Here is a 10128-nt window from a genome sequence, read left to right as displayed (position 1 = left end):
GAAAGGGGTTAAGTTCACCACATGTACTTTGTTAAAGGAAAATATTATGAAGATGATGTATAGATGGTATTGGACTCCTGTAAAATTAGCAAAGATGTATCATAATTGTGATAATACATGTTGGAAATGTAAAGAAAAAGAAGGAACATTCTTTCATATGTGGTGGACCTGCCCCAAGGTGAAAGACTTCTGGGAAAAGATTTATAATGAATTAAAAAAAATGTTGAAATATACATTTATAAAGAAACCAGAGGCCTTTCTTCTTGGAATAACAGGTTCGGAATTGCCCAAGAAAGATGTTAATCTATTTTTGTATGCCACAACTGCGGCTCGTATTTTGTTAGCTAAAACGTGGAAAACTCAAGAATTACCAACAGTAGAAGAATGGCAGATGAAGATGATGGATTTTATTTATTTATTTTTTTAAAGATCTTTATTAAGATTTTCAAAATATTACAAAATGAAAAAAGAAAAAAGAAAAATACAAAATAAAAATAGTTAAAAACAATTCCATCTTTCCATTACTTATCTTTCATTTGCTTGTTTCCCGGACCTCCTCAAACCTCCCTTTTTTGTATTCCAGTTCAATTTGTTATTTCAGCAAATCCTTTCCCTCTTTGTTTGTCCTAGTCTTTAATCTTAAAGTATTATAACATTAAGTTTTTACCTGTTAATAATCCATTTTTTCATATTCCTTTATAGCATTATAGCTAAAAACCACTTAACTTCTTATCCAACATCATTCTAACATTCATTAATTTTACAGAATTTCTGTAAGTAGACTTTAAACTTTTTCCAATCTTCTTCCACCGACTCTTCTCCCTGGTCTCGGATTCTGCCTGTCATTTCCGCCAGTTCCATATAGTCCATCACCTTCATCTGCCATTCTTCCCGGGTGGGTAGATCTTGTGTCTTCCAATACTTTGCAATAAGTATTCTTGCTGCTGTTGTGGCGTACAAAAAGAAAGTTCTGTCCTTCTTTGGCACCAATTGGCCGACCATGCCCAGGAGAAAGGCCTCTGGTTTCTTTAGGAAGGTATATTTAAATACCTTTTTCATTTCATTATATATCATCTCCCAGAAAGCCTTAATCCTTGGGCACGTCCACCAAAGGTGAAAGAATGTACCTTCCGTTTCTTTACACTTCCAACATTTATTATCAGGCAAATGATAGATTTTTGCAAGCTTGACTGGTGTCATGTACCACCTGTATATCATTTTCATAATATTCTCTCTTAAAGCATTACATGCTGTAAACTTCATACCTGTGGTCCATAACTGTTCCCAGTCAGCCATCATAATGTTATGTCCAACATCCTGTGCCCATTTAATCATAGCAGATTTCACTGTTTCATCCTGAGTATTCCATTTCAACAGCAAGTTATACATCCTTGACAAAGTCTTAGTTTTGGAATCTAACAATTCTGTTTCCAATTTTGATTTTTCCACCTGGAATCCATTTCCCCCCCCAAATTATATGCCTCCATTATTTGATAATAATGAAGCCAATCTCACACTTTGTTTTTTAGTTTTTCATAACTCTGCAATTTCAGTTTGTCTCCCGAAGATGATGGATTTTATGGAGCTAGCCGATCTAACCGGAAGAGTCTACGACCAGAAGGAGGAGGAACACCATGAAGAATGGAAGAAATTTAATGATTACTTAGCTAAATTTGTTAAGCTAAAATAATTGGAAATAGCTTCCAGATACTTAATGGGCTTAGGATTGTATTTATGTTAACTGATAAAACAATATGTCTAAGACAAGAAGGAGAAGATTTAAAGATGTTAATGTTTAATTTAAAGGGTATTAAAATTGGGATTTGGAAGACCATTATAAGGATATTGTTATGTACTGAGTTGAATAGGATTCAAACTGCAGCAGTCTGATTGGTCCTAGAACAATAGGATTCAGAATGCAGCAGTCTGATTGGTCTTAGAACAATGCAGCAGTATGATTGGCAGGAACCACCCAATCATGCTCCAGATAGAAGTTAATCCACAACCTGATTGGCTTACAGTAGAATCCCGGAATTAGCCAATCATGTGCAGCCCATTGTGTAAATAATGTATATAAAGCAGACCCCTCAGACATTCATTCATTCCTCCTCACCACTATGAGCTGAATAAAGAGCATGAAATCACTTTGCGACTCTGAGTATATTTCACTGGCGACGAGGATGGGATCCCGCTGAGCTGACTGCCACACACAGCACAGCAGCACCGCTGCCTCGCACCGTGTATCCAGGCTTCAGCTCCGGGACACAAGGAACTCAGAATGGCAACCGACAGCAGCTTCTCGCCGTTCAACCCAGCATCTGGAGACTGGGAAGCGTACGCCTCCCGTTTCACCTTCCTCCTAGAAGCCAAAGGGGTCACCGATGCAGAAGACGCCAAGAAGAGGGCAATATTCTTCAGTGTCTGCGGAGAGGAGACGTTTGAAATCGCCCGGGCTCTCCTTGCACCTGAAGACGTCGCTACTGTTCCATACAAAACAATAATGGAACAGCTGAAGGGGCACTTTTCGCCACAGCCCTCAGTGGTGGCTTGTCGAAATGCCTTCTACGCAAAGCGGCAAGCCCCTGGGGAAACCATAACTGGGTTTGTGACCTCTCTCCGCCAAGCCGCCCGGTTCTGCAACTTCTCAGAGCTGGAGAACATGCTTCGTGACCGCCTCGTCGGTGGCCTGAAGGATGAGAAGCTGCAACGACGCCTCTACGCTAAGAAGAACCTAACGTTCCAGGTCGCTTTGGAGGAGGCCCTGGCAACGGAAGCTGCCGAGAGGTCAACGCAAGAGGCACGCCCGAGCCAGCCGTCCCAACCGAGGGTCCACCACGAAGACCTCACCGACGACTCAGGATCCGACAGGGAGGAGGTGCACAGAGTACAGCAGCGCACTCAAGCAGCCCACATACCACAGCTGCCTCGACGAGAAGGAGGGAACTGCGCAAGCTGTGGAGAAAGTCACGAGAGGAGGACCTGCCGTTTCCGCAACGCAGAGTGCAGGCAGTGCAGAAAATTGGGACACATTGCCCGGGTGTGTCGGGCTCGGCCCACCCGACGCCAGGCATCAGATGACCAATCCAAGAGCCCCAGGTCCCGGGGCCCAACGCACCAAGGCAACTCAACGGAGCTCACGGACTTCCAGGTATACCAGTTGCCCCACCCCAACGTAGAGAAAATTTATGTAGAGGTACAGATAGAGGGGGCCCCATGCCGCATGGAGCTTGACACGGGTTCAACTCTATCCATAATCTCGGCAAGGACCTTAAGGAAACTGTGTCCTACTGGGGGTCCCAAACTCAGGCCAGCCCCATTCACCCTCCGGGACTTCCAGAAACGTAAGGTCCCCACAATGGGGGTGGGGACCTTCAGGGTGCAATACCGAGGGCGGACGCGGCAACTGGACTTGCTTGTGGTCAAGGGCCCCTACATTAGCTTACTGGGATTGGCATGGTTTGGACCACTGGGGCTAGCCATCACCGGGGTGAACCACATGAGCTTACAAGTGGACGTGGACACCATATGCAAGGAATTTCCGGGGGTTTTTGATGGGAAATTGGGACAGTATACGGGGCCCCCCATTGCTCTACAGCTTGACCCCGCAGTACGACCGGTCAGGCTCAAGGCCCGCCGGGTCCCGTTCGCCCTGAAACCCCGTATAGATGAGGAATTGGACCGACTCGTGGAGCAAGGAGTGCTGGAGCCGGTGCCTAATGCCCCCTGGGAAACCCCAATCGTCACACCCGTCAAGCCTAATGGTTCGGTCCGCATCTGCGCAGACTACAAATGTACCATAAACAAGGCCCTCACGGCCCATGCATACCCAGTGCCAGTGGTCAGCCATGTCCTTGCCACCCTGGCTGGGTCGAAAATTTTTGGCAAGCTGGACTTGGCCCAAGCATATCAACAGCTGCCAGTAGATGAGGCTACAGCAGAGGCACAGACGATTGTGACGCACAGAGGAGCGTTCAGGGTAAAGCGGCTGCAATTCGGGGTCAGCGTGGCACCAGGCATATTCCAGAATCTAATGGACTCTCTCCTTAAAGGGATTCCTGGTGTCACCCCCTTCTTCGATGATGTGTTGATTGCCGGGCCCACTCCAGAGGAGTTTGAGGACCGCCTCCGCACCGTTCTGCACCGTTTCCAGACGGCGGGTCTCAAGGTGAAGCGGGAAAAATGTCTACTAGGAGTGCCTCAGGTGGACTTTCTGGGATTTATGGTGGGTGCAGAAGGGGTCCACCCGACTGGGGACAAGGTACGGGCCATTTGTGATGCCCCAGCGCCCAAGAACAAGACTGAACTTCAGGCCTTCTTGGGACTATTGAACTTTTACCATTCCTTCCTTCCCCACAAGGCGGCGGTAGCGGAGCCCCTACACAGACTCCTGGACAAGCGGGCCCCTTGGGTGTGGGGCCAGCGTCAGGAGGCCGCATTCCAGGCAGTCAAGGACTTGCTTGTCTCAAACTCGGTCTTGGCACACTTCGACGAGAGGCTGCTGGTGGTGCTAGCATGCGACGCCTCACCCTATGGCATTGGCGCTGTCCTGGGACACCAACTCCCGGATGGAAGAGAGGTACCGGTGGCATACTTTTCCCAGACACTCAACGAAACCGAGCGGAACTACTCGCAAATCGACAAGGAGGGTCTGGCAATCGTGAAGGGAGTAAAAAAATTCCATGATTTCTTGTACGGGCGGCCCTTCACCGTGGTGACTGACCACAAGCCGTTGCTTGGCTTGTTTGCCCCCGAAAAGCAGACCCCCCAAGTGCTGTCTCCTCGTGTCCTCAGGTGGTCAATTTTCCTTGCCAGCTACCAGTATGCACTGATTCACCGCCCTGGGAAGGCGATGGGCCATGCGGACGCCCTCAGCAGGCTACCACTACCGGAAACAGGCCCCGACCCAGCACCTGCACAAGAGGTTATGAGCCTGGAGCTGCTTCCCGACCGCCCCATTCAGGCACAAGAAGTCGCACACCATTCCAAGAAAGATAGGGTCATCTCCCGGGTCCTGGACTGGGTGTGGAGGGGATGGCCCAGCAGCAGCCCCGGGCCAGAATTCGCCGGCTACACAACCCGCAAACATGAACTGTCAGCCCACAAGGGGTGCCTGTTATGGGGAAGCAGGGTCGTTGTTCCCCAGCCCCTCCACAAAAGGGTCCTCACAGCCCTACACGAGACACACCCAGGGGTAGTAAGAATGAAAGCCCTTGCCAGGAGTTATGTGTGGTGGCCGGGGATCGACGGAGAGATAGAGGCCTGGGTCAAACACTGCCAGGCCTGCCAAGAATCCCGCCCAGATCCCCCAAGGGCCCCAGTCCAGTCCTGGGAGTCCGCCCGAGCACCATGGTCACGCCTGCATGTGGACTTCGCTGGCCCCTTTCAGGGGAAAACATTCTTCATAGTGGTGGACTCCTACACCAAATGGCTGGAAGTCGCACTGGTACCGTCCACTTCTACGTCCGCAGCCATCCGGGTACTACGCAGGCTGTTTGCAACCCACGGGCTCCCTGACACTCTCGTCTCAGACAACGGGACTGCATTTACGTCAGGAGAATTCCAAACCTTCACAGCGCAGAACGCCATCCGCCACATCCGTTCAGCGCCATTCCACCCGGCCACCAATGGCCAAGCAGAACGCATGGTGCGGACCACCAAGGACACCCTTCGCCGCATGACGCAAGGGGATTGGGAGTACCGCCTTGCCACATTCCTTCTAGCACAGCACAGCACCCCCAGCTGGAACTTAGAGGGGAGGGGTGTTATGTACTGAGTTGAATAGGATCCAAACTGCAGCAGTCTGATTGGTCCTAGAACAATAGGATTCAGAATGCAGCAGTCTGATTGGTCTTAGAACAATGCAGCAGTATGATTGGTTGGCAGGAACCACCCAATCATGCTCCAGATAGAAGTTAATCCACAACCTGATTGGCTTACAGTAGAATTCCGGAATTAGCCAATCATGTGCAGCCCATTGTGTAAATAATGTATATAAAGCAGACCCCTCAGACATTCATTCATTCCTCCTCACCACTATGAGCTGAATAAAGAGCATGAAATCACTTTGCAACTCTGAGTATATTTCAGATATGCAATGAAATTCAACTAAGGGGAAACGAGGAAGTCGTTTTACAAAGCAAATAACTGTTATTTTCAATAAGGTTATGATTTATGTTTGTTATGTTTTGTGTTTTTGTTTGTTGTTGATATTATAAAAACTAATATTTTTTTTGCCAAAAAAAAGAAGTTGAAAATATGGGAGAAAAGGAAGGAAACAATTAGTACAAGAATTGCATTAGTTAAAATGTTTTTGTTACCCAGATTAACTTATCATTTTTAATGTATTACCCTGGCACATATTGGAATGGATATTGAAAGGGTGGCAAGGGAAAATTGATAGGTTTGTTTTTGCATCCAAGAAACCAAGGACGGCAGGTAGATATAGGTATCATAGGATCCAAGATGGAGGATGGGGGATTCCCAACTTGGTTTTATATTACTAAGCCTACCAACTGAGACATCTTATGATTTGGTTGGAGGGAGAACAGGGGGAAGATTTGGGGTGTATTGAGCAGGAGAATTTGGAAGTAGTAGGAGGGAAAATAAGAATATTTGATAGGAGGAAAAATAAAAGGGAAGTAGATAAAATATCAACATTTACGGGGTCCATCTGGGTATGGGAGAAGTGGAGAAGGGAGCTTTTTCCTGACCTCTCTCCCCATACCAAATGTGGTATTATGGTAAAATGGCCCCGTTAAGGGAGCTCATCCCAAAGGAGGTAGGGGGTAAATTAAAGGAGATCTCAATTGAGGAGATGGAGAATAATTGGAGAATAGAAGGTACAATGGAACAAGAAAGTGGTATTTGGAATAAAATTAATTGGTTACAGAAAAGACAAATTTCCTCTCTGCTGAAGGAAGAAGTTTAAAAATGTAGTAAAAGAATTATTACACCCTTCAAAGAATTAATGAAAGGATATAGGACAGATAGGGCCAAAATAGTTTCAAAATTGTGTAAGGTGTTATTAGACAAGGGGAAATCACCAAAGAAAAGTTTGAAAGAATATTGGAAGTTAGATATTCAGGAACAGATTTTAGATGAAAATTGGGAAATAATCTTACGGCAACCACCCTTTGTTGCGACCTCTAGGATAATCCAGGAACAAGGATTGAAGTTGGTACAAAAATGGTATTATACACTGGTAAGGTTATATCATATTACAAAATCTGGAAGTAAGAATTGCTGGAGGAAATGTGGAGTGATGGGAACGTACAGTCATATGTGGTGGGATTGTCCGTTAGTTAATAAATTTTGGAAACAGATTGGTATAGAAATATCGGGAATTGTGGGAAGGAATGTGGAAATATCTAAATTAATGGTTATTATTAGCCTGAGTAGCACTGAGTTAAAAACAAAAGAGGAATGTAAATGGGTAAAACTGATGGTAATTGCAGCCAGACAGGTTATAGCGAGTAATTGGAAAAATGCAGAAGAGCTAGGGGTGAACCAATGGAGGAAAAAACTGAATAATATTATAATTTTAGAATACCTAACTGTGAAGATACATAGAATGAGAAAACACTCCCGGGAAGATGGCGCCAGGTCAAGTCTCAACTGAGTCTCTGCTGCGTGAGTAGGAGCTCTAATGATCAAATTACCCTGATAAAAAGGCTCAACCTATGAAAATATCTGCCAACTTTTATCAGTAAAAAACTCCTGGAGCTGTCGGGTGGACTTTTAAACCTCCCCTCCCTTAAATCAACTTTGAACCTCCTCCCTTGAAAAGCCCATAAAGCTGTGGGTTGGATAAAATAGCCCCATTTATTTCTGAGTACGAAGATGGTACTTACAAGACAACGTTGCAAAGAACTGGGGATTTCACCTTTACAACCTGTAACAATTCCCACAAAGAAAAAACAGGCCAAAATTTCAACCTACTTCCATTCCAAGGCTGATGAAGCAAATGATCCAGGAAACCTCCATTCTCATGAGTGGTCTATTGACCACACCTGGAATGGAAGGGAGGAAAAAACTAACGTCGGAGGTGAGGGAGTGGACTTGGCAACAGAACTAAAACAAGCTGAGCTAGCCAAAGAGGGACCTGAAGCAAGTTTAGAACAGGAGCTATTCCTTGAAAACCTAGAAGCCATGTCAAACGAGCCTCCCCTCCCTATCAGGAGAGAATTTAAGGTGCCCTTCCCCGAATGAGACAGACAAATGGCCAAACAGCTTAAGGTTACAGCACCCGGACAACCTTATCTTCTACTTGTCAGGGATGTTCGAAGAGTTACTCAAAACTCATTTCACACAGATAAGCAAAGAACTTGAGCCAATTAAAAATTTCCTTTCGGAAAGCTTGAACCTGCTTACCACCCTAACTGAATTGATTAAGAACCATGAGGTCACTTTCCCTCACATGACATCTGGGAATAGGACTGATGGAGGTGAAACCAAGCTGGGACTCGATTACAAAAAAACAAACAGAAACAATTCAGTGCAGGAGGGAGCGTCCCTTGCTCCCAAGAAACCGACCTTAAAGAGAAAATGCTCAACACAAAAAATGAAGAAGACCAAAAACATCAAATTGAGAGGCCAAAAGGGAACGCCGACCCGCCGGACTAAAAAAAATGAATTTCCAGAAGCTCTTTAAGCTGGTGGAGAATATAACAACAAAGAATTTTGCTCCTACAACCCAAAAGAAAATCACAAACTCATGCATGCCAATAAAGCACTCTGAGGAAAAGCCCCACGCCCCAGCAGATCACACACCACCCTCTAGTGGGGAAATAGGAAATCCAAAGGAAATTCCGGCTCCCGTGCAACCAACCCTTCTCTTGACATCGCAAAGAAATCCCGTGTACCCTAACATAACAAGAAAGGATCAAGATAAAACAACACAGACTTGTTGGAAGCTAACGTTAAATAATCACAAACTTGCCTTCACAATACTTCCCACAAATAGAGGATACCCATCATATGCTCAAAGAAAAGTAAATATTCCCGGAAAAAACGGATTAGTCACCAGGGGCCTTGTGACAGCAGAAAATATCATCAAGGTAAAATTCCTCCCTCATGATACGGCCCAAAATGTTCCTTTTTGGGTCCGCCTTCCTCTGCTTTCTCCCCCCTTGAGAGAGTTCAATCTAGACTTCTTAGAGCTCTCCTCCAAGTCCCCAGATGTTCTCAAACGCATGGGTGAGATTGGAAATGGGGATGGTGAGAGTGGAGGCTAGTATTTGCTTAACATCAATCTACAAATGGCTGACATTGAATCTGCTCCCCCGAGGGATAGCCCCACTGATCCTCTGTGACCAATTCCCGTCAGGCTGGCAGACTGCAGTTCTGAACACCCTCCAGAGACTGGGTTTTGCCCCTCAAGCCCTTCTAAGTCTGGGCTTGGGCCAGGCAAAAGCCATGGTAAGGCAAAGAATATTAGATACCAAGAGACAACAGGACTGCACAAGGTGCCCCGACTATAAAATTGGAGAGATCAAGAGATATATCGCCGCACCGGCAGCATATCTCTTCTTTCTCGTATCTAGAAATGCAAGAAGGGCCTTTACACTCGCCAGAAGCGCGGCTCTTCCCTCGCCGGTCCTGGATGGAGCCTTTAGAAAAGTCCCCTATGCCCAGAGACTTTGCACCTGTCCATTGGGAGAGATAGGAAGCCCAGAACACTTGTTCTTTAAATGTCCCTTTTACGAAGAGGCATGTAGTAAGTTCATTGATCCCCTACAGGTGAGGCTCACCGACCTCCCGCAAAAGCAAAAAATTGACCTTTTGCTGTTAGGCAAAGATCAGAAGAAGACATGGATGGTCGCCAGATTCTGTGTACAAATCTGTAGGCGCAGACCATCGCCCAACTCAAAATAGTCCAGCATGAAAATCCCCAAACTCGGTTCCATGGGTGGCTCTGAGTCAACTCCCTGGGATAGTTTATTGTTGCACATTGTTTCTAAATTTATTGTTGTACATTGTTTTAATTGTCTGTTTTAACCATATTTGCACATCAGTTTCTAATGCTGTGAGTGTCCTCTATTTCAGAGGCTTCTAGTCTGCAGCCTCTTGTTTTAACTGCGAGTCTTTTAGTTCTTACGCTCTTACAAGTGTTTTAACTGCATGTTTTTA

The sequence above is a fragment of the Podarcis muralis genome, chromosome W (assembly GCF_964188315.1).
Source record: "Podarcis muralis chromosome W, rPodMur119.hap1.1, whole genome shotgun sequence".
In the NCBI taxonomy this organism is placed as follows: Eukaryota; Metazoa; Chordata; class Lepidosauria; order Squamata; family Lacertidae; genus Podarcis; species Podarcis muralis.
Note: the sequence above shows the minus strand (reverse complement) of the source record.